The sequence below is a fragment of the Coturnix japonica genome, chromosome 1 (genome assembly GCF_001577835.2).
Source record: "Coturnix japonica isolate 7356 chromosome 1, Coturnix japonica 2.1, whole genome shotgun sequence".
NCBI lineage: Eukaryota > Metazoa > Chordata > Aves > Galliformes > Phasianidae > Coturnix > Coturnix japonica.
The window spans coordinates 69,101,255-69,123,452 of record NC_029516.1 but is presented as its reverse complement, the minus strand read 5'-3'; the positions used below and the strand labels follow the sequence as shown (position 1 = coordinate 69,123,452).

Genomic DNA, 22,198 nt, shown 5'->3' with positions numbered 1-22,198 from the left:
TTTTACTGGCTGTTGTTTGCAAACTTTGATTAATTCAGACTTTTGCCTGAAACAATCAGGCATTCAACCGCGGCTGTCAGGTGAGGTCCTGGTTGATTGGAAAAAGGGTCATATCACTCCCATTTATTAGAAAGGGAGCAAGGAGGACCCAGGGAACTAAAGGCTGGTGAGTGCTACCTCTGTGCCTGGGAAGATCATGGAACAGATCCTCCCAGACAACATGGAATCACACATCACACAAGGAATGAGCGTGTGATCTGAAAGAGCCAGCACAGCTGCATCAGGGGAAGTCATGCCTAAGCAACCTGGTGGCCTTTTATGATGGGATGATGGTATTGGTAGAGAAAGGGAAGGTGACCAATGTCATTTATTTGGACCTTTGGCATGGTCTCCCACCACATCCTTATCTCCAAATTGGAGGGATGTGGATTTGATGGGTGGACCATCTAATGCATAAGGAATAGGCTGAAAGGCCACAGACAAATGGTGGTGATCAATGGTTCTGTGTCCAGGTGGAGGCTGGTACCAAGCGGTGTCCTCCAAGGGTCTGTCTTGGGACGGGTGATCTTTGACTTCTTTGTCAGTGGCATCAGTGATGGAACTGAGTGCATGCTCAGAGAGTTTGCTGGAGACACCAGGCTGAGTGGTGAGGTTGACACATTAGGAAGAAGGGATGCCATTCAGAGGGACCTCATCAGACCTGAAAGGTGGGCCCAGGTGAACCTAATGAGGTTCAACACAGCTAAGTGCAAGGTTCTGCTCTTGGGCCAGAGGAATAGCAGGTATAAACACAGACTGGAAGGAGCAGTGCTTGAGAGCAGCCCTGCAGAGAAGGACCTGGTGGATCCTGGTGGATGAAAAACTGAATGTGAGTCATCAGTGTGCTCTTGCAGCTCAGAAAGCCAATGGTATCCTGGGCTCCATCAGAAGAGGGATGGCCAGCAGGGACAGGGAGATGTCTGTTCCTCTCTGCTCATTGAGGGCTGTAAAGATGATTAGAGGGCTGGAGCACCTACCCTATGAAGACAGGCTGAGGGAGCTGGGCTTGTTCAGCCTGGAGAACAGAAGGCTGTGGGGTGACCTCCTTGCAGCCTTTCAGTGCCTCAGAGGAACCTACAAACAGGAGGGGAGTCAACCCTTTACAAGGGTAGATAACAGCAGGACAAGGGGAAATAGGTTTAAGTTGAAGGAGGGAAGATTTACGTTGGATATCAGGGAAAAGTTCTTTACCAAGAGAGTGGTGAGGTGCTGGAACAGGCTGCCCAGAGAAGTTGTGGATGCCCCATCCCTGCAGGTGTTCAAAGCCAGGCTGGACGGGGCACTGGGCAACCTGGTCTACTATTAGATATGGAGCTTGTTGGCCTTGCCTGTGACAGGGGGCTTGGAGATTCGTTATCCTTGAGGGCCCTTTCAACCCAAGCCATTCAACAAATGCCAACAGAAGAACATAATTTCTGAAACTGTGCTGCTTTTTTTCTTAAAGAGAATAAGCATGCACTATCCTTATTAACAATTTTTAGATGCTCAGTTTTGTTTCTTTTTCCTGCCTTTTTTCTGCTTAGAAAAAAGGACCGGTCACAAGGATTAAGCCATTTTAAACAGTTTCCTTTCTATGTTATGTCATGAGGCAGGAAAGAACTGGAGAGAAGTGGGGGAAATGCCAAAGTAGTCAGTTGTCTGCATGTACTTAAAATTACAACATGTAGTGCAATGTCATCTAAAAGAGATCTCACACTTTCTGACCAGCCAGTGTACGATAGTCTGGTTGGCAAACTGAAATGTCAGAGAACATAAAATAATATAAAAGAGTACTACAAAAAGGAAATACATAAGTTTCTGTATTTTTCTGAGGTAATCAACCAGCTTTTGATCATTCTTTCACAAAATAACAGGAGCCAATAAACTCTGATCATGTAAATAAATATAAGAAGAATCTGGGTTGTATCAGCAAAATTCTTTCCAAAACCTTCTGTGACACATTGATTTTGGTTGCAAGCCACTAGAAATATCGGTGTGTGAAGTGCAGCTTTTAAATAAAGTATGGTGACAGATTTCTGATAACAAAGCGGCATTGCTTTGTTAAAAGTGATGTTTTCCCAGAGGTGGTACAAGCAGGGGTCCTTGACCTGATATCTATCTCGTTCTCCTGGCTGAGATGCCTTTATGCCAATTGCTTTCTCTGTCTGGGGCTTCCCAGGCCAGAAATTATTTCAGAACTTTGTTGCTTATGCTGTGTCACACTGATAAATATCAAATAAAATGTCAAACTGATTATCAGCTGCAGCAAGTTCAATTCAGATTTTCCTTTAGAAAAAGACTCATATTTGAGAGCTGCACAGTTTTTTCCTATTGAACTTTATCCATCTGCTTGCAGGGAAGATATTTATTTTACTTTGTAATTTCCTCCAATTTTACCTGTTTCTGTTGTTGTTTTGTTTTTTGTTTTAATTTCTGAATCTGAAGCAAAGCACTTGATTTGATTCCGTTTTTTCTCCTGCAGAATTCTTAGTGAACCAAACAATAAGGACAACTGTAATTCTGAGCCAATTTCAACATAGATCCAGTTCAGAAAAAACACTTAAGTATGTGCTCAACTTCAGTGCAATTGGCTTTAATGAAATTTAGTAGATTCTAAAAGCTTATCATGTATTTCAGTGCTTTGCTGAATCAGAAGCTAAAGTAGCCCCTGGCCGGCTGCTCCGTTCTCATTTGTACTTGTGTTAGAAACAAACAAACACTTTCTTTTTGTTGGACAGTTTAATTTTTCATTGTCCAGCACGACTCACTAATAAATCCTTTTAGATTTTTTTGTGCTTTTTTTCTCCCCCTACATTTTCTTTTACGTTTCCAGTTCTCAACTGTGCCAAGATGTGGGTTTTTTTTATCTCCATTTCTCCATTGTCTGCTTTCTCCTCTTTACGATTTTCCAAACAGAATAATTATACCTTTACCATCATCCTTCTCTTTCCTTTTATTCTAGTAGCAAAATATTCAAGCCCATTTTTATATTTCTTTTGCCTGTCTACTATGTGTACCCTCTGTCTGTGGCGTGACCTTGTAGGTTCCCAGAAAAGGAAAATAAGTTTAACATACAGAGAGGCTTTTTCTTGAACTTAGGAGAAATTCTGGGCTCTACCAAGGACAGAAGTTCTGCTGAACCCATGAAAATCACTTAATGCAGATTAGTGGAAGGCAGAGGAAAAAATCAAGAGCAAAAATGCAGGCGTGATGGGAGGTAAGTGGCACAGAGAGGCCTATGTCCTGCTCTAGTCCTACAGTGAGAGGACGGCAGGTTTTGCTGACTCTCCCTTGCACTGCTTGCTTGTGGTAGCATGTCTCATGAGAGCACAGGGTGGAATACAATACTGTACACCATACACTGATCCCTGAATAGGACCAAAGACCCTTATTTTGCTGTGCAATGCTCTGGAAGATCAGTGTGATATGATACTTGTTTATCATCTATGACTGTATTATTCACATTAAGAAATGCTGGCTGAGCCCATGGGGCTACACTTCCCTGCTAAAGATGTAGATGAGATGATAACACAGACCCATGACTTGCAGCTAGTACTGGCAGTAGTGAAGCCAAAGCAGGAACGTACACGCACCTCACACAGCTCTCCCCTGTTGCTCCACCTTCCCTATGCAGGGATGCATCCTATTATTTACAAAATACAGATACCTTTCTCTCCCCCTGTAATTAATGAGGATTATAGAAACTGCCTTCTGTACTCAAATCAGCATTCAAAGCGTCTAATATCATTTGGTATGAGATCCTGCCTCTAAAAGTACCCAGTGATACCTTCAACAATACCATGTTAAATAATTGTAGCATTAGTGCCTTAAGCAACATTTCTAGGTCCACTAGTTAACAGCTGGTTAATGACCTAAGTGATTTTGTGAAAATGTGCCCTAAAAATCAATCTTAGAATAAAATATTCAACATATGAAAGTTATTGAAGCTCAATTCTCTGCACAACTGAGAGACACACGTCCCTTTGAACACAAGATTTATCCCTATGTGACATTCCCCCATTGGAAACTCCCTATCATGCACTTTCAGGAAATATCACAGTCTCAGCTGTGATTTTTTACTGCACCCCTATGAGAGGTCATAAGAAGCTCTGAAGTAATTATGACAGATTGTGAGCCTTCCCCTCAGCTTTTTCCTGCAAATTATAGCATCTGAGCTCAAACTACCATGAAAGTGAAGTTAACAAAATAAGCAACATTTGGGACTGAAGCAGATTAGGAGCACAGTTCTTGCTGCGAAGACTACAGAGGTGAAGAAAATGCTGACATGGAAGTAACATCTCAAACATCTGCAGCTAGACCCAGAACAACATGTCCAATATTGGGATTCTTTTGACTGTATTTATCTCAACAGATCTATCATGCTTTCAAACCAAAAGAGGCTGGGAAGACTACCTTTCTCACTTCGAGATTAATTCAGCTGGTGAGTTCAGTATTGTACCTGATTCTACTACTATATTCTGTAAGAAGTTTCATATGATTTAGCTGGCAACTAATGTATTGCTTAGTGTGAGAGCAGAAGAACGGAGGTGAAGATATTGACCTAAAGTAATCAGCATTCTGAGCAAAGGCCTTTTATCCATTCTTAGTTGTACAAAAATGGAATGCATAAAAGTGGAAGCACTTGTTTTCTTTAAGTACACAAAACCTGAAGAGTTTAAAAAGGTACAGGACAGAAAATTGTCACTCTTTTTGTCAGAGCTCCTCCCTGAAAAATAGTTGGGGATCCCAAGCTAGTCTTTGGTGAGCCTAATTGCTGGGCTTTGCATTCCTTGTCTTTCTAAATGGAGACCTTTTTCTTCTTGTGTTAGACGTAAGTTTTCCCAGTGTGTATCAGAAGAAATATTGGCAAGAGTTATCAGAGCTTCATGGCAGGACAGATGAAGCTCTGTATCACTTCCATGTGAAGAGTCCCCATCATGGCACCAGGGAACATCTGCCATCAGCACACTACAATAACAACCTCTTAGAATCATATAATCACTTGAGGTTGGAAAAGACCTCTAAGATCATCCAGTCCAACTGTCTACCTATCACCAATACTTCGCACTAAACCATGTCCCTCAGTACAACATCTAAATGTTTCCATACTTCCAGGGACAGTGACTCAACCATGTCCCTGGGCAGCCCGTTCCAGCACCTGACCACTCTTTCAGAGAAGAATTTCCTAATGTCCAACCTGAATCTCCCATGGCGCAACTTGAGGCCATTCCCAATAGTCCTATTGCTGGTCACATGGGAGAGGAGGCTGACCTTGATGTTCTATGCATCCCCAACGAACACAGCTGCATCGCTCGATCACAGCATTGCAACCTGTAGCTAGCGCCAAGCCTTTTAAAAGTAATATTTTCAATTGACTTCCTTCCTCCCCGCCTCATTCTGAAGGTGATCTTTCTGGAACACAGAAACAGCCAGGGTCACACTCCAGTGAGCCCCATCACCTCACCTACCTGCCAACTCTGCAGCTCTACTCGCTTCATCTCCGGGACGACGGTGTGACTTTTGAAGGCTCCATGCCTCATTTAGCCCTGGTAATGGCCTAATTGGGTTGGAAAAATGCAGGAGCAGGACCGTGATAAAAAACAGCTCTGCTGTGCTTATTTAAGCAAGTGGAAAAAAGAAAAGAATAGAAAAAAAAAAATAATCCACACATTTCCTACTTTGAATGGGTATTTGTGCATATAGCTTTGTTTATAATAAGGAATTATGCTGACTGGTGATGTTGCTGTCAGGATTAACAAGGGAAATGAAGGTATGCTGGGCAAAGGCCACACTTAAATGGACATTTCTCTTCCAGAGTGGTTTCTGTGGGTCCAAGCCCTCTGTTCACAGAGCTTCACTCTATCTCTGAATGGCTCTTACGGTGAATGAGTACATTCATAACCTACATGAGAGAGGTAAGAAGCCAATCCTGGTGATAGGAGTTGTACTAGGTACAGACTCCATTTCCAGATCATGGCATAAACCTGATGCTTATTCACCATTTCTTGACTATACTTTCCCCTTACCTGGAAGGATTTTTGATTCCTACAAAAAGACAAGCATCCCACTCAGTTTTGAGCTGCTCCCATAATTATTTGTCTAGAAACTCTGTTCATCTAAGAAACTGTTCTTCAGCAACAGCATGAGTACAAGACCAGGGAATTAACTGTGCATCCTGCCACCTGAAGATAAACCCAAAATATGCTCTGTAGCAAAAAGGGCAGCATTCCCATCTGATCACTTTATCATGGACTCTTTTGATCCCTAGCAAAACCCCAGGTATTTAACTGGCATTTTTCTCCTCCTTCCCCTCTCTGAGGGATACCCTTTTTCTGTGTCAAATTGGAGCCCACAATGCTTGTATAGCATGGAAACTGTATTTGTCACTGTGTACAGGACAACCCAGATCCATTTCGCTTCTGTTACCTGGGCACTGGTAAAAGTATTCCATCTATTACTGAAAATTCCAACAACAGATGTTTGGCTGATGCAGCCTCCAGAAGACCTTGCTGTAAATCAGAATGCATATTCATTGATGATATTTGGAAGATGAGAGTGATTGCTGGTGCTCTTCTATACAGTACTGCCCTATAAATATGTCCAATAGCAAACAGCATAGAGCAAGAATGAGCAGCTGGTTGGACAAAACCAAACCAAACAACAAAAAAACCCAAAGAATTTTCAGGGTATTCCTCATGCTTCCTTTTGGAGTTCTGCTGGAATAATTCCTAATGACATTCTACTGATCTCCTGAGTTAAAGTCTTCCTTCTTATTATGATTTGCTTGCTAACTTGAAATTAACATTGTCATGAGGGATGTGCTCCTGCTAAGAAGCATGTGCTGAACCTTTCGTGTGAGCAGTAACAAAATGACTGTTAACATTTCCCAGGGCTCCTGTGGTAATGCAGACTCTCCCCTATGGAAGCTGAAATTGCTCAGCCACAGCCAAAAAGATTTAACTGCTTGCCTTGAACTGGCAGCTGCCTAGGTATTAATAATGGTGATATGGTCTCAGTCACCTTGTGCAAGCAGAATGTGGCATCAATCAGTAACGGGCTGGTTCCAAAACACAGAACTGCAGATTTATGCAGAACAAAACTTCCAACATTAAGAACAACTGTGAACCCGATTGACTGGTAATGCAAAATCAGATGGGAAGTATAAAATAAAGTGTTAAACCTAAACAATCGCAGGGAAAGTGTGCTTATAAGCACAAAAATACTTATACTGAAAGGAAAACTGTCTAGGCTAGAAGATGGCATTAAAGAAGATAGAAATAAAACGTAGTGAAACTCACTTATTTGCAGAATGGCAGAAATGGGAAAGTAAGTGTTAAATTAAAACATGCAGGGAACTAATGAGGGAAGTTAATAAAATGAAAGAAATACTAACAGTGAATAGGGATAAAGAGAGAAAAAAAGATATTTTTATAAATATTAGGAAAAGCCTGGGACTGGCCATGAGCCCACTGCTAGTTGTGGATGATCAAACTGTAAATAACAATCCAAAAAAAAAAGAGGAGGAAATACCCAATAAACATTTTGTCCTTTGCACAATATTTTGTCCTTGGAATAAAGCTGGAGAATGTATCATCCCATATTACGTCAGCACAACAAAATTCACTGTAGGTAATAAAAAGAGATGTGAGATGAGATCTGCTAAAATTAAATGTTTTCGAATCAACAGGCCTGGAGACTTACATAAACTGAATGAGGAGTTCTTCGAACCACTGGTGTTGATACTGAACATCTAATGGAAAACGGGGAAAATTCCAGAGGGCTGGAGAACTGCAATTGAACCTCAGTATTAAATAACTACTAAAGAAGAAGTGCCTAGGAAATTTTAGGCACTGTACCTCAGTATCAGTGTGGGTACAGTAATGAAGGGAGTTATGTTAGCATTCTTTCTAGAAGCAAGTAAGGATAACATTAAATAAATGTGAATCATCTTGTAACGCAGGGACACAGCACCCCACTGTTCTTTACTCTGGTAACTTGATAAAGGCAACTGTGAGGACCACGTGGGCTTCTCCAAGACACAGGATTGTACAAATCTGAAAGCTGCGGTTAATGGAAAGATTCAAAACTAATTAACGAAGGCAGCTCAAAGGTTTTGTAAAGAGTTTATATCTGTGACTGGGGTAATTTATTAAGAGATCACTTGGGAATCAGCCTCATTCTGAACCTATTTGATATTTTTTGTTGGCATCTAGATAGTCAAATAAAAATGGTTTTGTTAAAAATTAATAGCACAAAAGGTAGCAGTGCTAGTGAGCAATTTTAAATTTAAAAATAAATTAAATTTAAATGTAAGTCTATTAAATTAATAATATATAAATGATCACTAATATTGGGACATGAACACTAATAACTCTCCCATGGGGACCAGTGGTTTCCTGTACGTGCTCAAGATGCTCATCTTTCTGGTAGCTCTTCATTGAGATGAACACTACAGCCACATCTCATGTTTCATGGCTTCTGTTGACAGCCTGCAGGAGGTAGAGCACAGCTCTTTTTTCTGATGTCCAATTTACCCGCACACTCTAGGATGCTTGAGGGAAGACAAAGCTTCCTTGATCGGCAGCAGCCAGACTGGGACCTTGGAAAAGTTGCACCAATGTCCTGCTAGGACACAAAGGATCTTTTTTTTCTGCAGTGCGTGTGTTGGTCTATCTTGCACACATGCTGAGGGTCAAATTTAAAGTCAGATATGGAATTAGGAAGGAATTTTCCATCCCACAAAGGCTGGCGAGAGTCCCAAGTGCAGCTAAGTCACTGTTTTCTATCTCTGTAGACTTGCACAGAGAGATGCAAACAACAAACTTAAACACGGAGATTTGATAGATTTATAAGATCTTCAAAAAAGTAAGACATTTTTTCAAGGGATGCAATCACAGCCTTCGTTCTTGGGATTATATCTGAGGCAAAGGACATGCATAATATTTGGGTAGAGAAAGGAGACATGTGATGTTGTATGTCTCATACCAGTTTTGCTGCAAGCTCCCCAGAGTGTAACACAATTCTGAAGCAGACAGCGTGTGTACCACAGGCACTGTCATGAAGGTAGAAAAATGTGAGGCTGGATTATGCTGCAGCTTATCTATACTTTGTCTGCTAAAGAATTAGCTTTCTTTGCAGCAGAACCGTCACATTTCAGCTATTTAGGCAGCCAACACTGAATATCTTACAGGTTTTTGTTTTGTTTTGTTTTGTTAAAAACAAACAAACAAACAACACAACAGCAAAAAAGGCTGCCACTAGTTTTAACTGTTGTAACTACTGGTGTTAACATATCAACTTACTGACAAGGGAAATGTTTCCTATAGTGTCAGCACTGTAAAAGTTCAAGTCTAGGTCACGTGTATACTTGTCTTGAATATAAAGAAAAAACCTTGATAAGTTCCAGATCTAGAGTGCTTGTGCTGTGGGTGCTACTGTAGTGAAGCAGAACAAGCCAAACTTGATTTGCAGATAGTAGGCTAAACCTGCAGTGTTAGCAATGGAGCGATATTCTGTTTTGACTTACAAACTGAACGGAAAAAAGATGAAGCTTCAAAAAAGAGTAAATATAGACTAGCGAGAGGTCATTTCATTGATAATTTACTTTTAAAAGAAGTACCCCTGCTTCAAATGCTGCACCTGAAAATTCATTCGCTAATCCTCCTGAGGCTTCTCAATAAAGTGACGTAGTATTTTATTCTATTTTTAACAGGACAGACTCAATATTCAAAACATGCCTTAGCGAAGCCCAAGTCTACCAGATCTGTAGTCACCTAAGAGAGCTAACGTGACACAAAGTGAATGGAAATACTCTTAGAATTAATCTACCAATGGAAAAAAATAAATGGTCATAAGATCACTACTGAAAAGGGAGACCCAAGACATAGCACAGAAATGAACCTGAGCAAATCTGTATTTCCATAACTAGAAAGCTATTTGAAAATAGTGAAAAAGTAGCACCACAACTGTCGAGGAAACAACATTTAGAAAGTGACTGGGAGCAGCAAATTTTAATCAAATTTAGTTTTTGTTTTTAATTGATAACTTCTGAAAACACTGTTAAAGAACTCTGCTAAAAGCCCAGCACAATCACCTTTTAATTATAAAGTGTCAAGGCAGATGGCTCCTAACTCTTCAGAAGACAACAACATACTTGTCCCTCTTGATATTTGCAACACTGAAGGAAACGATCTCAGACAAAACAGTACACCCACCCCACTGATCCTTCTGAAAAGAATCAAGGAGAATATAAAACTAACATGAACGCTTATTATTTCTTTCTGAGCTCAACCCATTAGCAACAAAAATACGGCCAAGAAAACAGCAGAAAACAGATGTATTCTGCATCAGTAAGACTTCCAGTGTTCACGGTGTATGTCCTATTTCTAGCCAGCTTTATTTCTTGCTCACTCTTTTCTTCTTGTGTAATGGTAGATGCAGACAAAGAAACCTCTGCTTCCAAGCCAGTAAATAGATAACAATTAGCTTTGACCTCAGCTGGTTGGTGTATGCTGAGACTGAATCATTGCTTCTCCGTAAAATAAACAAAATGTTATTATTATATAGATAATATTATCATAATGATACTGTATACTCCTCTCATAGCTTCTCTCTAAGGATCCAAAACTACCTAATCATTAAGCCTCTGCACTCTTGGATGACAAATGGTTCTTTCCCACAATGTACAAGTGGGAGGATATAATGAACAGCTAATGCTTATGCCTCTAATTAAAAATAAAGCTTTCATGTTTTTCTTTGTAAATGTTTATTTAATTTCTGAAAAGTGAAATTGGGGGAAGTATACTATTCCATTCCTGATTCTCTCCACCCCTTCAACTCTCTGAAGACTTTAAATAATAGCCTGTAAATCCAATTTCTGTGTCTGGAGGTTTGGTGCTAATAGCTCTGTCTGGAACATCAGTATCAAGGGACAGTAAGTGTCACAAAGGGATTTCTGAAGAGATATAAAAGATTCCCATAGTCTCAGAGAGAGATTAATTAGAGAGGAGTATTATAAAATAATGTATTTTAGATTATCAGAGCCCCAGTAAGACCACCAAGATTTACATAGAGACACAGAAAAAAACAGATCCACACCTCCACATAACTTGCCTGGATACTTTCTGCAGCAGAAATCATTGCCAGTTATTTCAGAACAAGATACACTGAGCCGGGATAACTAATCTCCCACCTCAAGTCTCATCTCCAACTATTTTAAGTTGTTTAAGTACTAATGCAAAAAGACTTCACATATTTAACAGTAAGTTTCATCATTAATGCACTGTGCACTGTTTCATCTGTTTGATCAGGCTTAAGGATGGAGATGGGCAAGTGTTCCCAAACATACAGTTGTGCACATGTCAAGACCATCCAGATGAGGCAACTGGAGCCAAAACATTAGGAATGATCTGCTGAAATCCAAAACAGAAGTTCAACTGTTCTTTTTCCTATTTCAGAGGTAAGCCATGTTTAACCCAGTTGTTCTTACCACATTTGTCACTGTATCTTCTATCAAAAACTACCAGCTAGACACCACATGGTTCTTATTTAAGTATTTAGGTTGGATGTTAGGGGGAAGTTCTTTACTAGGAGAGTGGTGAGGTCCTGGAACAGGCTGCCCAGGGAGGTTGTGGATACCTCATCCCTGGAGGTGTTTAAGGCCTGGCTTGATGGGACCCTGGGCATCCTGATCTAAAGGGTGGCAACCCTGCCCATGGCAGTGGGGTTGGAACTGGGTGGCCTTTGACTTGCCTTTCAACCCAAGCCATTCTGTGATTCTGATTCTATAATTTATATTCAAATGTTTAATATATTCGTGTATTTAGAATCACATAAAGCCTGCAGGGAAGCACAGAGACTTTGCCTGCCTGTCCATCTGCTGTTTCTGAATTTGTCTTTGTTACTAAGACTATCAGCTGTGCTGAGTGTTCTGGGAGGGAGCCATGCTGGATAATGTTTGCATGATGCAAGCCCTGCAAAAACATGCAAATTATACTTTACATGCAGTTTTAAAACAACACATTTGCAAACATCAGGGTAAATTCCAAGCCTCATTTGCGAGAACACAGGTGCCAAGCCTGTACAGTTACATAGGTCCATCATCTATAGAAGTTCAGGTCTTGAGAGAGGTTTATGTTTAAACACTTTCTACTATTAACACATCAGACATAGATTTAAACAAGCCAATCATTGCAGACAATCATGGCTATTGGAGAGGTGGCACTTGTCTGCAACACACGGTTTCTGCTTGGCCCTGACTTGGCTGAAAGGCCTGAACTGGGCCATCCTGTATACAAGCTAAGCCACTCAAACTTTAGACAACCATTACTTCATCATGAAGTGGATCTTCCTTTTTGACCTTAAACTGTACCACGTATTTGCAAAAAAAATCTCAAACCCTTTCTCAATACAAATTTTATATATTTCCATAAGCCTTATTTCTTCTTCAGATTGGTATCATTGAAAACTCCAGACTCCCTTTTCCCTGTTCAAACAGGACTGTAAGAATCCATTGGTTTGTTCACGACCACTCCAAGACTGTCACACTGCTCTGCTCCCAGCTAAAGTCCCAGAAGCCAGGCATTTAAACGCAGGCTGAAAACACAATCTATACCTGCAAAGTGTGAACCTTCAAACATCCTGTGCCATGGGTCAGGTTACACAGCAAGAGGACTGAACCGATTTACCAGTACAAAGAAGGTGCGGCAGCAGGAAATTCAGGGGTTGAGTGAGAAAAATACTCAGGGCCAGAAGCCAGGAGGTTGATCCAAAAAGCACACAGGGCTTGAATTTTAGGAGGGAGTCACAATCACTTTACTTCCCATCTACTTCCATGGTAATCTCAGTAGCTTCCAATTTACCTGTTTTCTGTGAATGCTTTATCAGGTGGTTAAAACGCTCTGTAGGAAATATATAATTCAGGGTCATATATTTGACAATCAGTTAACCAGACAAAATTAAGTGTTGCTTTGCTCTCCAAAGAGCATCAATTTGCCTAGAACTTGCAAAGCCTGACCTGGAGCCACTTTCGAAACAAGAGTTCCATCTTGTGTGTGAAAATGACCTTTGGATTTTAAAATTGGTTGGGATCTGCATTATCATGTGATGCTCATTAACACAGTATTCCTAGTGTAACATAATACTGGGCAGCCGTTGTTATAATTTTATATGTACATAAGCATCTTGAAGCATGCAAATTTTGGGGGACAAAGAGATCGCAGGATGGTTCATTTAATGGTCTGTAGAGGAACCCAAAATCTATTTTTCAGGCACTCAGGAAAAACAGAGGTAATTGGAGTTGGGATTAGACGTGTCATTTGGTATAGTTGTCATTTCTTTTTAAGGCTGAGGAAATACATATATTTTTATTTATAATCATTATATTTATAAGTTAAACTGTTTTATTACTTTAATAATAAAAGATATAAATACCAGAAGGAAATGAATCTTGACACCAGTTCCAAGCCATAGGTTAAGCATTTAACAGAGGGGTGATCGTGCACTGCAACAAACATTTAGCACTCTTTCTGACAAGAAATTTCTCCTAATATCCAACCTGAAGCCAACATGACAGCACTTAAATTTAAACTGGGAAAAATATATAGGGAAAGCATAGAGGTCCCTTAGGTCTCTATGCTCATTTTCAATTTCTGTTGGTCGACAAAAGGGAAGATTAGAGCCTTGAGTTATCTAGCTCTGACGCCAGCTGTATTATGTGTTCCCTTAATTGAGAGGCATGCATTCATCATCCCTTTCCCCAGCATGACATGAACTCTTGCTTACTTAAAATAATTCATATAGAGGGAAATGCGTATTGTTAGCTAGACACTAGCATTGCTATGCTACATGCTTTACCAAGAATTATGACTTTTTTTTCCTTCCTAGTTATTGTTTCTGTAGTGTTGCTAGAATAGCTCTAATAGTTGCTCTGCTTCTGAAGAATATGGCACACTAGTGGTTGAAGCACTATGGGGATATGTTAGCTAACAACAAGCTGAAGTAGAGACAAATTATTCAAAGCACAAAAGAAAATTAAGCGCAAAAATGCCAATGGGAAAGAACCCCCCCAAAATTAAGCTTTTAAATGTTTTGCATGCTCGTGGAAAATTCTCCCTTTCATCTTTGGGCCTGGAAATTAGATGCTTTTAAAACTTGAATGCAAGTTACAATTAAAACCAAATTTAGATCAATAACATGAAGCATAATATGACTGTAAGTACCCCAAAACAGAGATCTGAAAATGATGGTTGTGTTCTTTCACATGTTGACAATCCTTGATGCAAAATGGAAACCTATTATGCTGTAATTAGAAATTTTTATAAGCTCTTCTAGATCTTTGGATGAAACACAGTATCTGGATGCCAAGCCATTGTTAGCTATTTGTACTGTCTGGAATTGCACGTTCAAATCCTGGCTCAGCCCAGACAAGCCTTACTTCTAAGGCAGCCATTTAAATGTGCCGTGATTTACTACAAGCAGAGCTCTCAAGCAAGGCCGTATAGTGTAGAGTTGTTTTAAAAAGTGCCAATAAAAACAAAATCTTAATACTCTACATGCGTTGCATTCATTTTGTAATTTACAAGATGTTACTGTTTTTAATGGTCATCATTCCAAGCTTACTTTCCAGTCTACAAACTGTTAACAGTCTACAAAGAGCCATTAGAACAAATTGTACACTCTGTGTCACCTATGCTCTTGCATGTCCTCCATTTGTTGGCACAACTGTTGCTTAAAAGTCAGTAATTCTCTTGGCAATGCACATGAAAAGAGAGGATACACATCATTGCGTCAGCTCTGCCGGTTTTGCAATGTTAACATAGAACCACGGTGCCCAAGATTTGTTTTAGCCTTTGGCAACTGCAGCTACCACCTTGATAAATACAGGCAACAGATGTACTGAAGAAGAAAATGAGACTGTTACAAATCATTTCCAAGAATAAAATTTCACTTAAAAATTGCAAACACAAATGGTATCATAGCATTGCTTATAGGGGTAAAACCATAAAACTTTCAGGAAAAAATAAGTAATTTCAGAATAAAATCTTTAAATCACTTTCATGTAGTGGCATTGGAATAATGTTCTCCACAATAATAATCTTTGTTAGTGTTTTATTTTCATGGGTTGTCATTCAGAGGACGGTTTGTCAGTACTCAAACTGTGGTTGTTTGTATTCTGTCTTGGGATCTTTTATGACATTTGCCAAGCACTGTCACCAAGATAAGGGTGACATCATCAAATGCGGCCATCAGCATCTCACGTTCCCCCCCTAGAATCATGGCAAGTAAGTGTTATCCCTCAGGGTCATTAACAGTGATAACAAGTAATACATTTATCCCTACAAATAAGGTGCTGACACACAAAACAAGGAGCAGTTTATCAGAAGCCAGCATGTGGAATAGGAAAAGAACGACACCCTCACACAAACAGCAGATGAGGAGCACTCAACCTCACCATCCCTACTTTTACCTCAGTGACCCCATGCACTCCCACAGCCACAAAAGGGACAATGTTCTTTTCACATTTCCTGTGGGCAGGTGTGTAAGAGAGCATATAGTGCCAGCACCGGGCCTACCTCCCATCCCACTGCTTCATTTTGTTCTTCTAACTCTATCTTTGCATGGAAATTATCCAACAAAGAGAATCACTGTAACTCATCTCCCCATTTGGTTGACCTATGACACTCAACAGTGTACATCAGTAATTCTGGTTGTATTGAACTCCTTCTGATTCAGAGCATTTTGTACCCAATTTGTTTTGCTCTTCCATCACAAAATTATTATTTGTCCTGACTGAAAACTTAAACTACATGAAAGCAACAGCAGTATCTACAGCAAAATAATCCCCAGAACTTACTCTGCTTCACTGTGGCTCTTTCCAATGAATGCTGATAGATCCTGACTGTATGAGAAGTTCTGCCACAGAGCTACACATACATCAGTCATCAGAGCACAAGCTCAGTGAGAATAATTCATCTTTGTTGAACAAGAGTTGTATAGTCTAATTTGAGTCATTTTCCAATTAAAACTGAACACTTCTAGATCTCATGGTTATGGACCAAATCTTCAACACAGTGAAAGTACAGTGAAACAAACAGCAGTGAGGGATGCAGACACAGTCCAGAAGAAAGAAGGACCTGTGGGTATTAACAGTCAGGGATTAAAGCTCAGAGCCTCAGAGTTTCTTGAGATGTTTGTTACCCACTTAAGGCACAGAAATTTTTACACCCTCAAAGTATCATTCAGGTACTACCTAGCTATGGGGGGCCAAGGCATCTCTGCAAGTTAGTACACTGCCACTGTGCCTCCTGCTCCACTTCACAGAGAGGCTGCTCAGAACTCTTACCTGGAAGCTCCCAGGCAATATAATCAAAGTTTGATCTCTGATCTAACTGTGGAGGAAGGAGGGCAAAGGCTTCTCCTTAAGATTAAGCAGAGCTTTCTGCTTGATGGCTGTTTCCAGGGGCTTAGGTATGCAAATGTCTGTGATAATGGACATGACTCAACAGAGACCATTAAATGTGCAAATATTACATGTGCAAACATGGAAGCTGCAGTTTACCTTAGCTAGTTCTTACAATCACTCAACCTGATACTATCTTAGGAAGTAAAAGAAACATAATCTGATAACGGTGTGTTTATTGAAGATTTAAATCCAAATAATATCAAGAATTTGTGCCTTTATCTATATATTAACACACTACTGTTGCTATTAATGTTTATGTCCTTATTACAATGCTTTAGACCTGAGTGTATCATACAGAATGTATTTAAAGGACATGGAGGTGCAACAGATGGAAACTATTTCTGTTGATTAGAAACCAATTCTATACCCTGTTTATCATTCTCTAACTGGATCTGGCCCCTTCAGTCTCTGATTCATAAAACAGAAGAATTATACACGTCTCCCTGCAATACGATAAGGACTGTAGGCAGGCTGCCTGAAATCATAAATACAGGCAGCAGAAGATTTAGGATTACAGGTCGGTTTATAAATCTGCACTTTCTTCCTAGACTGAAGGCTACTGAATATAGGAAACTCATCAACAGGTTTTGACATTCTAGCACTTGTGGAATATACCAGGTTTGCAAAATATATTAGTAGGAGGAAGCTTTTAACTCCGAGGATGGTTGCCCAGAGAGGTTGTGGATGCCCCATCCTTGGAGGTATTCAAGGCCTGGCTGTATGCAGCTGTGCACAGCCTGGTTGGTGATCCTGCACACAGCAGGAGGGTTGAAACTAGATTATCATTATGACCCTTTTCAACCCAGGCCATTCTATGATTCTACGATTCAATATGACTATGCAGAAACACACACAGTATTAGTGGGACCTAAATGTAATGCAGATCAGTTGTCCTTCGAGCAGATTCCTGTCTTTTGGATACAAAGTCTCCTAGAAGAATCTTCTTCCACTATTCAAAATACTTTCAAACCCCTTGTATAGAAGCAATGGCATCTGAACAGCTGCCATAGTGCATGATGGCGTAGAGGCCTCTGCTTGGTACAGACTAGGTATAGATTAGTCAAATTCCTCCTCAAAGTCTAAGTGTAAAATGTTGTAAGATGTGAACAAATCAGAAGTTCCTAAGACACACCAATTATGTTCAAAATACTTTAAAATGCATGCAGCTAAATAGGTCACCTTGAAAAAGATGTGAATAAGAAGGCAATCCCTGTCACAAGCATCAACTGCTAAGAGACTCACTCACTCGGATGCTTATAGCTGCCCACACAGTGCCCTGTTAGAGCATCACAGAGACATGCACCAAGCTGGCAGATGTCACATGTGACCTACAGAAGATCCTCGCCCTTCTGGGGCACAGCAGCTATGAGCTAGACAGTGGACTGCTGCGCACCTGAAATGACACTGAGTATTTTTAAGGATCCTGAAACTTCAAGGGAAGAGGGAGGGGTGCTGATGAAACTGTCAACAAGCTCTGGGTCATCTCTAAGATGAATTTAGGCAAGGCTGAGTGAGCAACACATCTGCTACCTTGAGCTGTAACCTCACTGGTGAACACCATCACCACCACAATTCTCTTTCTGCAGTACCTCTGTGGAGATTTTCTCCAGTGGATCATGTGAATGCAGCCATGAGTGGATGCTCCTGGAGATCTCCTCAGTTTGCTAAACTAAAACTCAGTATAAGAGGCACAGATCTGTTGCACGTTCCTTGAGTCAGATGCTGTTGTTTTCATCCCCTGCTGATGCTTCCAGTGGGTACCAGAGGAGCTAGGAGCAATGGGGCTGGAAGAAAAATCTCCATGACATGAAATGCCTCCAACAGCTTGTCTTCTGTGTGCTTTTTAGCACAGCCAGTTCTCAAACAAATCAACTTCATGAACAAACAAATGCTTAATGAATGGTGCCAGGTCACTGGTGAGTCAAAGGATGGAGAACCAGAAATGGGGGATGAACATCTCCTTGACAAGAACTGCTCCAAGATGAAAACAAAGCACAAAGAACAGAAAGCAGAAAACACACATTATGTGATATTTCTTGGAGAAAATGACTGCAGCTGTTAGTCTGCCTTGAGGAAATGATGACAGGAAATTAACAGACAAAACATCTTCCATCTCCTATTCCTAATCTGCCTGGAAATATTTCAGCACTTTATGACAAGGAGCAGCTCTCTTTCCCATTTGCAGAGCATACCAAGATAAGTATTCTGGTTTCTGACATGCTCTCCTAAGACAAGTTAATGATGACAGCATCAAGTCAGCAGCTCCACTGCTTGCAGAACCCAGCACAATGCTCTGAGAATCTTTATGGTGTTGGAGGGACTTGCAGACTGAAGGCTGGAAGCAAAGGGAGTTTTCCTGCAGCAGGAGTCATTTACTCTAACAGTTTAATGCTGGACTTTGCTTTGGGGTTGCTCCTGAATATTTCTTGTAAGTTATATATAAAGGAACCTAAAGCACCTTATTTTCCAGGATTTTAACTCAAAATATCAAGTGCCCACGTATGACATAATGAAGAAATAGAAGTGTCGGGCATCAGATTCTTTCAAGTTAGAGCAAACCTTCTGTAGACCAGGAGGGGAGTCAACTCTTTGACAGGGTAGATAATAGCGGGACAAGGGGAAATGGATTTAAGTTGAAGGAGGGAAGATTTAGGTTCGATGTCAGGGGTAAGTTCTTTACCAAGAGAATAGTGAGCTACTGGAACAGGCTGCCCAGAGAGGTTGTGGATGCCCCGTCCCTGGAGGTGTTCAAGGCCAGGTTGGATGGGGCCCTGGGCAGCCTGGTCTTGTATTAAATGTGGAGGTCAGCAGCCCTGCCTGTGGCAGGGGGGTTGGAGATTCATGATCCTTGAGGTCCCTTCCAACCTGGCCATTCTATGATTCTGTTATAGTTTCTTTTCTTTTGTTCGAAATAGACTTTTTTTTTTTCTTCAGTTGTTCATGATAAACACTGAAATCAATGGTAAAGTTCTATGAATTGTTGTATATTTGGATTACTCATAGTGCAGCTGGTGCATCTGTTAACCATCTCTTAATTGTCATATATTGCTGTTTTCAAGTAGTAAGAATAATCAGAAATGTTTATCAATAATCTGAATAATATACTAAAATTTACACTTACTGTAATTTAAGGAAGCACTGTAGAGAATTTATTATTACTTACTACAGGCTATTTAACACGTTACTACTGTATTAAGCTGAAATAACTGTTTCCAGCTGCTGGCTACTCAGAACAGTCTCAGAAGTAATCAATTTGTGTACACTATTATACAAATCATGCCTATAAAGGAATTCCTGCAGACAGAAGCAGAGATACTGAACTACTTTCAACAGATGGCAACACTTCAACTGCAATGAGCAGCATATTGAGATAACTCATCTACTGTTTTGGTGGTGAGATGCCTCTTAGCAGATTGATTTTCATCATCTATCTCAGGACTATCAGTATACCCTCCTAGAGGGCTCATAGCTATGAAGAAGACTGAGTTCTGTTCCATGCTTGTCCACAGGCTGCACAATAAATTCAAGACTACACAGTCCCCTCCTTCCACCGATCTCCCACAGATGCCAAAAGGAAGCTTGTACAGAGATCAAAGGAAGAATCTGGGCTCTGTGTAGTAAAATAAAACTTTCAGTTGTTTTTTCTTACATCACATTCAGAACTGGTCACTGGAAAGTGTTTCTTTTGCTAGAATTGCTGCCACTCTTGCTCCTATTTCTTTTTCCTTCCCCATTCTTCCTTTTTTATTCTGGTTTCTTTTCCTTCTCTTTATAGCTGTCACCACGAATTCCTGTTCCCAGTCCAATATTGGGTGTTGAAATGGTTGTTAGTGTGCTAAGTGCCACCATAAACACAAATACCTGCACTCTAGAAGTTTTCGAGAGCAACAGTTCAAACCCACCTCCAGAGTTAGGACACAGCACAACAGTCCTAACTCTCTGCAGAAGAGAGCTATACCCACCATTTCACAGTTGTCCCCTGCCCCAACCATGTTTGTCAAAAAGCAAAGATAAGAACTCAGGCATTTTCTAGATGCTGTCCCATATCGTACATTTACCCAGGTGCTCAGGATGTTGTTCACTGAACTGTTCAGTAGTAGTGCAAGACACTGTGTGCAGGGTAGGCTAATATGTCAATGCCAATGACTCCAGGCTAACTACAGGTGATTAGAAAGTACCACCTTAAGTAGCAGGAGATTTTCCCTCCATTTCCAAACTGTACTTAGAATCATAGAACTACACAGGTTGGAAAAGACCTTGAAGATCAAGTCCAACTGCAGCATAAACCATAGTACCCTAACTCTAACTGTATGAAATGCTGCCCTTAATCCCACTTTTAAAACAGGAAAACAGAAAGGAAATGGTTTGCCCAAGGTCAGTGTCCAAGTCCAGCCCATCTTCTGGAATCATCTTTAGAATGAAGTCACTGGACTGTATGGCACTCACTTGTGTTCTGCATACACACGAGGAGACTACAATCTCCCATGTTCTGTAAGCAGAGCAGTTCAGCTGCCCTGACTTTCTCACCTGAATAAAACCTGCAGTCAAGAGCAAGTAGCCCTTATACCTCAAAAGAGATGGTTTCGATACTAAAGCTACCACTCTGCCAGTGGCCTCCTCAGTCTGCCTGAGTGTCAGTAATGCTCCTATGGTCCTTGGCATAAATGAATGCAGGTAACACATTCCTCACTCTTGCAGTTAATAAGTGACCAAAAAAGCCTATCAACTTATGCAGAAGAGTTTATTTGCAACCACCAGAACCCATGCAGATGCAATGGGAGTTTACTGCCAAGCTCCCATTGTCTCACTTGACATTTTTGCTTCTGACAAGGTAATCTAGTATCAAGGAAGCGCTGCTCTTTGAGAATGGTGGAAAGAACATCGGGCTGATAAACCTGGGATCTTCCATTCAGTCTTGAAGTTTGGCAAGGGTACCAACTGTACAGCCTTCTCTGTAATTATTGTTCTACTGCTGCTTTGAGAACAACGTCCATTTTTTGCCAGGATGCTACCTATTCCACCAGTGACCTCTGAGAAATTATGGCTAAGCCAGTTTGGTCTGATGAGATCAGACACACACAGGCACAGGGTAAGGATCAGCCTGGTAAATGTAGGAGAATCCAAATGTTCCATCAGGTCCCTACATCATGACTCAATAAAACTTGGCAAAAATACTATTAACAATCATTCTGATCACATTACTTCTCACAGACAGAAGAAATGCATGGATCCAGACATCGTAACACTGGGGTCAGTGACCAAACCCCAGTGAATTCACTGAGAACTGAGCTGAATCTTGTCTCCAGGGCTGGAACTTGCATTTCTTGTCGAAATGAGAGCTCAGTTCTGCAGAGTGGTGAGGCAAGAAAGGTAGGACAGAAAAGGAAAGGAATCCGCAGCTGCCCAGCCCCACCCTACATCAAGAACAGGAGATGAGGGCTCTGACTTCCACTATTAGCATAAATGTTCTCAGGGGCACTACCCTGCCTGGGAAATGGCCTTAGCAATGCCTCACTAATATTCCCCTGACCTCGCCCCTCCCAGCACATCTTCTGTACGTGTACACCAGCTGGTGAAACTCGAGTAGGAGGCAAAAAAGTGCTGCCCGTGATGGAGCCAAGGCCCAAAGGGGAAACCAGGGATGGATGCAGACACAGAGCCCTCCTCCTGCACAGCTATGACTGAGCTATGGCGGCGGAAGTAGGGTCACTTGTGCTG

The 22,198-nt window shown here is 40.9% G+C and overlaps 1 protein-coding gene across 1 annotated transcript in view; it reads right to left on the bottom strand.

Annotated features, from left to right (window-relative positions):
• CASR (calcium sensing receptor) overlaps positions 1-22,198 on the bottom strand; it is a 60,730-nt gene that overhangs the window by 37,267 nt on the left and 1,265 nt on the right. The window lies entirely within an intron of this gene.